Source organism: Equus asinus, chromosome 21, assembly GCF_041296235.1.
Source record: "Equus asinus isolate D_3611 breed Donkey chromosome 21, EquAss-T2T_v2, whole genome shotgun sequence".
Taxonomy (NCBI): Eukaryota; Metazoa; Chordata; class Mammalia; order Perissodactyla; family Equidae; genus Equus; species Equus asinus.
In genome coordinates, this window is record NC_091810.1 from 94,431,307 (window position 1) to 94,439,584 (window position 8,278).

At 43.8% G+C, this 8,278-nt stretch overlaps 1 pseudogene; it reads left to right on the forward strand.

Moving 5' to 3' along the window:
- The first annotated feature begins 929 nt into the window (after positions 1–929).
- Positions 930–1,378, forward strand: LOC106829467 (large ribosomal subunit protein eL32-like; annotated as a pseudogene).
- The last annotated feature ends 6,900 nt before the right edge of the window (positions 1,379–8,278 follow it).

The following is an 8,278-nucleotide window of genomic DNA, read 5'->3' on the forward strand; positions in this document are numbered from 1 at the left end:
CTGTACAAAAAAAGGACTTCAAATCATTTTATATCCTGATCCCATATGCATCGTGCAAGTGACTCTCATTGACTTAACACATTTGGCACCATCTAGCATGTATAAAGCATGGTGTATAAATAGTAACATAGCCCATGCTGCCAGGGGCTCCTCTTGACTCAGGCAAGGATGACAGTGTGTTCTCCTAAGAATATGAGATTATGCGTGAGGCAGTTCCCTCACTCTGTGTGCCAGAGAGTGTTTGAGCGGGGGCATTATCTCCAGGGAATGGAATCATTTTCAGAGTCCAAGCTAGGGTTGGCTGGTTTTTAGCGCAGTAAACCCAGCCTGTCCCACCAGTTCCGATGTGCATGGCTGATTAAGTGACCAGCATGCCCAGCCAGGTGTTGTCTGCTTTGTATCCCCAGCTCCAACACAGAGAGCTGGAGGAAGTGGAAAAACCCAGTTAAATAACAAAAATAGGCAAGGCTGTGCACAAGGATTTAGCGTAAAATGTTCATTCAGGCTTGATTATAGGAGTAAGAATGTCCAACAATTGGTAACGTGTTTAAAAACATTGTAGCACGTGTGTAAGACTCACGACCATATAGTTACTATAAGTGAGGATGTGGAAGAGCTCGCCAACCAAGAGGGTTGTACTACATGACTATGTTAAAAAGCTTCTGAAATGGTGAGCACAATAAAATCTTATTTTTGTAAAAGAAAATAAAAGGCTCATATTTTAGTATTTTAATCTCTAGGTGGTGAGATTATAGGTGATTTTTGTTTTACTCTTTTGCTTATGTGTACTATATAATTTTTCTATTTAGTGAATGTCTATTAATTTTGTATCCAGTGTTATTTTTAAAAAAACAAACAAGAAAATCACCTTCCTCTCCTTCTTCCTGGATGCTGCCTGCAGAGGCGGCAGCCATCTCCTATGCAGCATCATGATTGCCCTCAGAACTCTCGTGAAGCCCACGATCATCATCAAGGGACCAAGAAGTTCATCCAGCACCAGGCAGACCGATATGTCAACATTAAGTGTAACTGGCGGGGACCTGGAGGCTTGACCACAAGGTCCAGAGCAGATTCAAGGCTCGGATTGTGATGCCCAACGCTGGTCACCAGGACAATAAGAAAATGAAGGACAGGCTGCCCAGCGTTTTCCAGAAGTTCCTGATCCACAAAATCACGGAGCTGGAGATGCTGCCGATGTGCAACAGACCTTATTGTACTGAGATTACCCAAATATGTTTCCTCCAAAAGGCCATCGTGGAAAGCAGCCCAGCTGGCTATCAGAGTCACCAATCTCCACACCAGGCTGCACGGCGAAGAAAATGAATAGACAGCTCATATGCATGTTTTATTTGTGGTCAATAAATCCATGAAAACTCTGCCATTTGGCATTTTCCTCCCTTAAAGCAAAAAAACAAAACAAAAACAACGCAGAAAAGCTGGATAAAATGAAGTGAAAATAATTGTAGGTTCTTCCCACACGTTGCTCATTTAGTCCTCAGGACAATCCTGTGAGATGTTGAGGCTGAAACCATAGGTGTTCCACCAAATCCGTGTGTTTCAGGGCAGTCCCCAGCCTCCTTGAAGTTGGGTTAATCATATAACCCACATTTGGCAGACGGAATATGGACAGAAGTTACGTGTCCCCTTCCAGCCCGGCCTTTTTGCTCTCTCTTCTTCATCTACACAACTGCTGTCAAAGGACTCCAAGTTGTGCCCAAAGAAAGGGACCCCGATGCTCAGAGAGCGCTGCCCAGGAAAGCCATCCGTCTGCACCCACCTAGGGAACGAGAAGTCAATTTTGCCCACGTGAAGCCATTGAGACTTTGGGCTGTTTGTCGCAGCAGCAGAGCCCCATCCTACCTTAATTAATACAGGTTCATTCTGTTGTCACCCAGTTTTACACACAAAACAAAGTAACTTTTCTAAAATTGCAGTTTTACTGAGTAGAACTGGGGTTTAAATCAACGCACGTTGCACTCTAAAGCCACGGAATAAATGAGTTACACATTTCTCCTGCGCTACCTGGGTGGGAAGGTGACAACGCTTCCAACAGATGCCGATTTTCAGAGTGTTACCAGGTGTCTCCATGAGCTGCTGGGGTATATATTAAAGTGTGAGCTACATAAAAATCACTCGAGGTGCTAAACCCGCCAGTTCCAGGCCCCCCTTCTCATAGACTCTGATTCGGTAGCTCACAGGCAGGGACATGGAATCTGAATTTTGATTAGCTCTGAAGAAATAACCTCGTGCCGCTGTCAGGGCTTGTGAGGTAGTTGACCTCAGTGGTAGACAATGCTGACCTTCTGGCTCCCCAGCCTGTGACCTCCTCCAGTGTCTGGAGAAATTCCTCCTCCTTTTGGGTCAAGGGGTCGGAGAGAGCCCACCACCCACCGTGAAGCTGAAATGACAATTACCTGCTTTCCCAGATCTCAGGTGTGTGACCCACACATGACCTCTCAGACAACCTTCCCAGACTTGGAAGCAAAGTTAGTAACGGGAAGGAGACTGAGATGTGACAAGGCTGTGAGGAGACCTGTGGCGAGATTCCAGGATCACTCTGCATATAGAGCCCCAAACCCAGTTCTTCTTCCCTGCAATTTCTTCTGAGAACCACCACTTTAGTAAATGCCACTCGGCTTAATTCCACCGGAGCGGATGGCTTGCTGTTGCTTCCTATTAAGAACTCTGGCTGCTCTGTTGCTGTGATCCTGTGGGAACTGCAGGCAACAGGGGTACAGCCTCAGCCATCTGAAAGTGATTTCCAAATGTCTGGAGTTGTCTCAACTCCAACACAGTAAAGGCGAAACCCGTCCATAGCAATGATTTGCAAAGCTACCTTTTCCTCTCCGCCCATTTGCTTCACTCCCTGCACATCTGCAAACTCTCCCTGCCTGCTCCGAACTCCTTCCCCAGGCCTCTCCGGAGATCCCCTCCCTCTTCTCCGATCCTTCCCCCTCACCTCTGAGACTCTGCTGCAGAAAGGCACCTGGGAACGCCCTGGCAGAGGCAGGTCTGGAATGGTTTGCCCTGGAATGGTTAATGCTGTGTGAGGAAAGGCGGAATCCTCTTTATCGAGCTTGGGAGAGGAAATCTGAGAATTCGTAGATGTTTCTACTAGTCCGTCGCCACAGGCGAGTGAGGCAGCCTTCCCCATCCTGCTGCTTCGCAGGTGCCCTGGAGCCAGGAGCAGAGCGCGATTTTGCACAGGGAGACCCAGAGTCGCCAGAGAAGTCTTGTGCTGCTTATGAGAGTGTGAGAAGCAGAGAATTAGAACACACCACAAATGGAAGCTTGCACTCTAGAAAACCCTGTGTACAGACCTCAGGACACACACCCACTTGTGCAAGAAACATAATTTTCTTTGTTTTTCTATAACTGTGTTCATAGTTTAGCTTTCACCCTGTCTGGTGGCAGACACTTACTCTCAGTCAATCCTTGCTTCTCTCCAAGGTTGAGTCTAAGTTCCAGGCAGCTTATTTTGTGTCACAGCTTTGGGAAGGGGCGTCTGGCTCTTGATCACCGTCTACCAGGCTGGCATCTCCTCAGATGCACAGCATCTCTTCTCCTCCTTGGGCCACACGCGTGCTGTCATCTCATCCCCATCTACCTCTGGGCCTCGCCAAGGGTAGCTCCTTTTGCTCCTCTTGGCTCAATCTTGGGTCCACTTTTTGGTGCAGCTCCCTCTTCTGCTTGGTAGCACGAGGGAATTCTCTGAGGCTGCTGCAGGCCTGTCAACCCGGACCCCCCACATAACCATCTCATGCACTGCTCCTGCTTCCTGCCCAGTGCAGGATAAACTGGGGATGCTGATCTCCCCTCAGGCTCCAGTTGGGCGGTAAGAATAGACACCTTCTACGCTTGGATCCCGAGAACCCATCTGGGTTTCTACCATGCCCACCTCCACGGCCGGAGGCAGCTCAGGGAAGGCAGGCTCCGGGGACCTCTTCAGGGGCCAGCATTTACGCCCGCCCTCCAGTCCTCTTCGCCCATCAACCCCGGGAAATTTGTAAGGCTAGTTTTGAGGGTGGGAAAGCTGGCTCTGAGTTGCTATGCGTTCTTCAGAATCTATTGTCCTATGCCCTGTGCTCTTTCTGGTCCTGTGGTGGGTTAAGGCTTTTAGAACTACAAAGGCGTCTTTCCCTCTCCACTGTCATTCCAGCCTCAGGGGAAGTGCAATGAGCTTGAGAGGGAGGAAGGGCAGTGGGAAAACCCTGGGGCCAGGGTGGGGCCCCGTGGTTAATATCTCAAAATATTATTCCACCACAGGGGTCCGATATGTAATACATGCCGAGGGCTTTTTTTGGCCTTTTATGAATTTTTAAGAACATCGGCTCTTACTCAGTCTCCCCCATCATCGAGTGATTAGATTAGCAAGCCCTGCATTCACACGGTCAGTAGAACTGATTCCCTGGATCCTGTCCCTTTATAGGAGGGCAGAGATTATTTCACGTCTATGTACTACACAAGTGCAACTTTAGTGTACATTTGCGATTAATTTCTATAGGAGGAAGTAAGCCATTTTCCCCTTCTTGAATTTCACGTAAATGGAGCCATAAAGTGTGTAATTTTTTTGTGTCTGGATTCTTTTGCTCAGCTTAATCATGCTGTTTTGTGTATTTTTTTTAAAATTATTGTATAGTATTCCATTGTATGGATAGGTCAGAATTTATTTACCTATTCTCTTGTTGATGGATATTTGGGTTGTTCCCAATTTTTGGTTATTATTTAAAAAGCTGCTATGAGCATTCTTGTGCACATCTTCCAGTAGACACAGGCTTCCTTCCTCCCGGATATATACCCAGAGTGGGATTACTGGGACATAGGGTAGTTAGATAGTTAGCTTTAGTTTATAATGCTAAATAGCTTTCAAGGAGTTGTGTAAATTTATACTCTCACCAACAATGCATGAGAATTCCAGTTGCTTGACATCCTAATCAGTAATAATTGGTATCAGCAAACTTTGAATTTAGCCATTCTGATAGACGTAGAACCCATTCTGATGGGTTATATCATTGTGGTTTTAATTTATATTTCCTCAAGAAGTAATGATATTGAGCACCTTATCATACGTTTATTAGCTATTTGGATATCCTCCTTTGTAAGGTGTCTGTTCAAATCTTTTGCCCATTTTTTATTTAGGCGTTTGTCTTTCTCATTGATTTGCAGGAGCCCTTTATATATTCGGACACAAGTCTTTGGTTGGATATGCATTGCAGACATTTTCCCCTAGGCTGTGGATTGCCTTTTCACTCCCTTATGGATGTCTGACTTTTGATGAGCAGAAGTTCTTAATTTTAATTGTGCCCAATTTATTAATTTTTTTTTTTTAAAGATTTTATTTTTTCCTTTTTCTCCCCAAAGCCCCCCCGGTACATAGTTGTGTATTCTTCGCTGTGGGTCCTTCTAGTTGTGGCATGTGGGACGCTGCCTCAGCGTGGTCTGATGAGCAGTGCCATGTCCGCGCCCAGGATTCGAACTAACGAAGCACTTGGGCCGCCTGCAGCGGAGCGTGCGAACTTAACCACTCGGCCACGGGGCCAGCCCCCCAATTTATTAATTTTTTATGGCTAGTTATTTTTGTGTCCTGTTTAGTAAATCTTCCCTCAATCCAAGCTCATGAAAATATTCTCCTATGTTTCTTCTAGAAGCTTTATTGTTTCACTCTTCACATAGAGGTCTACTACCAATCTCAAATTAATAATTTGTGTTTGATGTGAGGTAAGAGGCAACGTTCATTTTCTCTGTTTGGATATATAATCACTATAACACCATTATTGAAAAGATGATTCTTCTGCCGTCGTGCTGGTGGTGTGCGTCAGGAAAATGTGTACATGTGGGTATATCTCTGGACTGTAGAGTTGACCTGCTGAGTCATCTGCCTGTCCTCAGGCCAGTATCACACCGTCTGAATCACTGTAGCTTTATAGTAAGTCTTGAAATTTGGTAGTGTAAACCCTTCAACTTTGTGCTTTTTCTTCAAGATTGTCTTGGCCGTACCAGGCCATTTGCATTTCCATATAAATATTACAAATTTCCACCAAAAAAATCAACTAGACTTTCGATTGGAATTGCATTGAATCTGTGGATCAATTTGGGAAGAACTGACATCTTAACAATGTTGAATGGTCTAATCCAATTTAGCAAGAATACTGGATAATTCTGTGTATATTTAATCATAGCATCTGTGAATAAAAAGTTTCACATCTTCATTTCCAATCTTTACTTTGTTTAATTTTTTTCTTTCCTCTCGCACCAGCTGGATCCTCCAACATAAGGTTTAATGAAGTGGTGATGGTGGCATCCTTGTCTTATGTCTGGTCTCAGGGGTAAGGAGTTCTGTATTTGAGCATTTGTTGAATGCTAGCTGAAGGTATTTTATAGATACCCTTTATAAGGTTAACAAAGTTCCCTTCGAATCCTAGTTTTCTAAGAGATTTTATCTTGAATGACTGCTGAGTTTTGTCAAATGCCCTTTCTGCGTGTATTGAGGTAATTGCACATTGTTAATTTGATGAATTACATTGATTTCTGAGTATAAATCAATTTTATAACTTTATAAAACTTGACTTGGTCATAATGTATAGTCTTTCTTATTTATCACTGGATCCATGTTACTAATATTATTTTGTCTAGGATTTTAGCATCTATGCTCTTAGGACATAATGGCGTGTGACATTCCTTTCTCATAATGTTCCTGGCAGTTTTTGGTATCAGGGTTATGCTGGTCTTGTAAAACTAGTTTGGAATTATTTCTTCTTTCTTCTCTAAAAGAGTAATCCTCCCTTGAATGCTCAGAAAAAATCTACCAACAAGGCCGTCTGGGCCTGCAGGGTTTTCTTGGGGCACTGGAGAAGGAAGGCTTTTAATTACAGATTCAACTTATTTAATCAATATAGGACTACTTATTTTTCCTATTTCCTTTGTGTTAGTTTAAGTAATTTGTGTTTCTCGAGGAATTTGTCCCTTCCCACTATGTTGTCAAATCTTTTGGCATAGAGTTGCTATTTTATGTTTTCAAATTTTTTTTTAATGTTTACGATCTGTAGTTATGTCCCCTTTCTTATGCCTGACATTGGTAATTTGTTTTTTTCTTTCTTGATCCTATGCTAGAGGTTTATTAATTTTTTTGATCTTTTCAAAGAGCCAATTTTTCATTACATTTCTGCCTTTGTTTCCCTTTCATTAATTTCTGCTGTATATTTCCTGTCCTTTTTTTTTCTTCATTTGCTTTTCTTTTTCCAGCATTTTGGGATGGAAGCTTAGATCACTAGTTTTCAAACTTCTTCTTTTAAAGCTAGAAATTTCCCTTCAGGCACTGCTTTAACTGTGTTCCACAAATTTTGATGTATCATATTGTTATTTCTTTGATTTATTATTTTTTGCATTTTTTCAATAGCTAATGCAACACATGAAAACATATGTAAAATATAAATGCAGTGAAAATATGCAGTTTCCATCTGCATCACTTAGAATCTGGCAAAAAACAAAAATGTCCCCAATTTAGATGCTTCATGTGAAGATACTTTAATAAGAAATTATTCCCAAAGTGTTGATAGGACTGAGAGACCAGACAAGGAATGTCACATCATTGTTATCATTGTCACCTCTAAGCCTGACAGAGAAAGTGAGGAAAGAGCATTTGTGGAAGCTGGTAAGAACCAGAACGATGGGGCGAGGCCCCCAGCAGGTGCCACTGTTACGGAGGGTGAGGACACTGCCAGAGCTGCATCACCAAGCAAGAAGGAAGTAGATGAGAAATATCCTGGCCACTCTCCTATGTGCCTCCATCTTCTGCTGTTGCTTTTTTTGGGCTGAATCCAAGCCAGTCTTTTTTTTTTTTTTAATGGAATTTTACCCACTAAGTTCTTTTTTTTTTTTTTTAAAGACTGGCGCCAGAGCTAACTACTGTTGCCAATCTTCTTCTTTTTTTTTTTCCTGCTTTTTCTCCCCAAATCTCCCCAGTACACAGTTGTATATTTTAGTTGTGAGTCCTTCTAGTTGCGGCATGTGGGACGCCACCTCAGCGTGGTCTGACGAGCAGTGCCATGTCCGCGCCCAGGATCCGAACCAGCGAAACCCTGGGCCACCGAAGCGGAGCACACGAGCCTAACCACTCGGCCACAGGGCTGGCCACCCAAGCCAGTCTTTAGGTGGAAATTCCTCGGAGAGAGCACGGGGCAAAGAAGGGCGGAGAGTGGGGGGCTGGGGGAAACAGGTGGAGAATGTCAAGCACAGGGGATGCTCAGAGGTGAAGGACGGGGGTGGAGGTATGACAGGA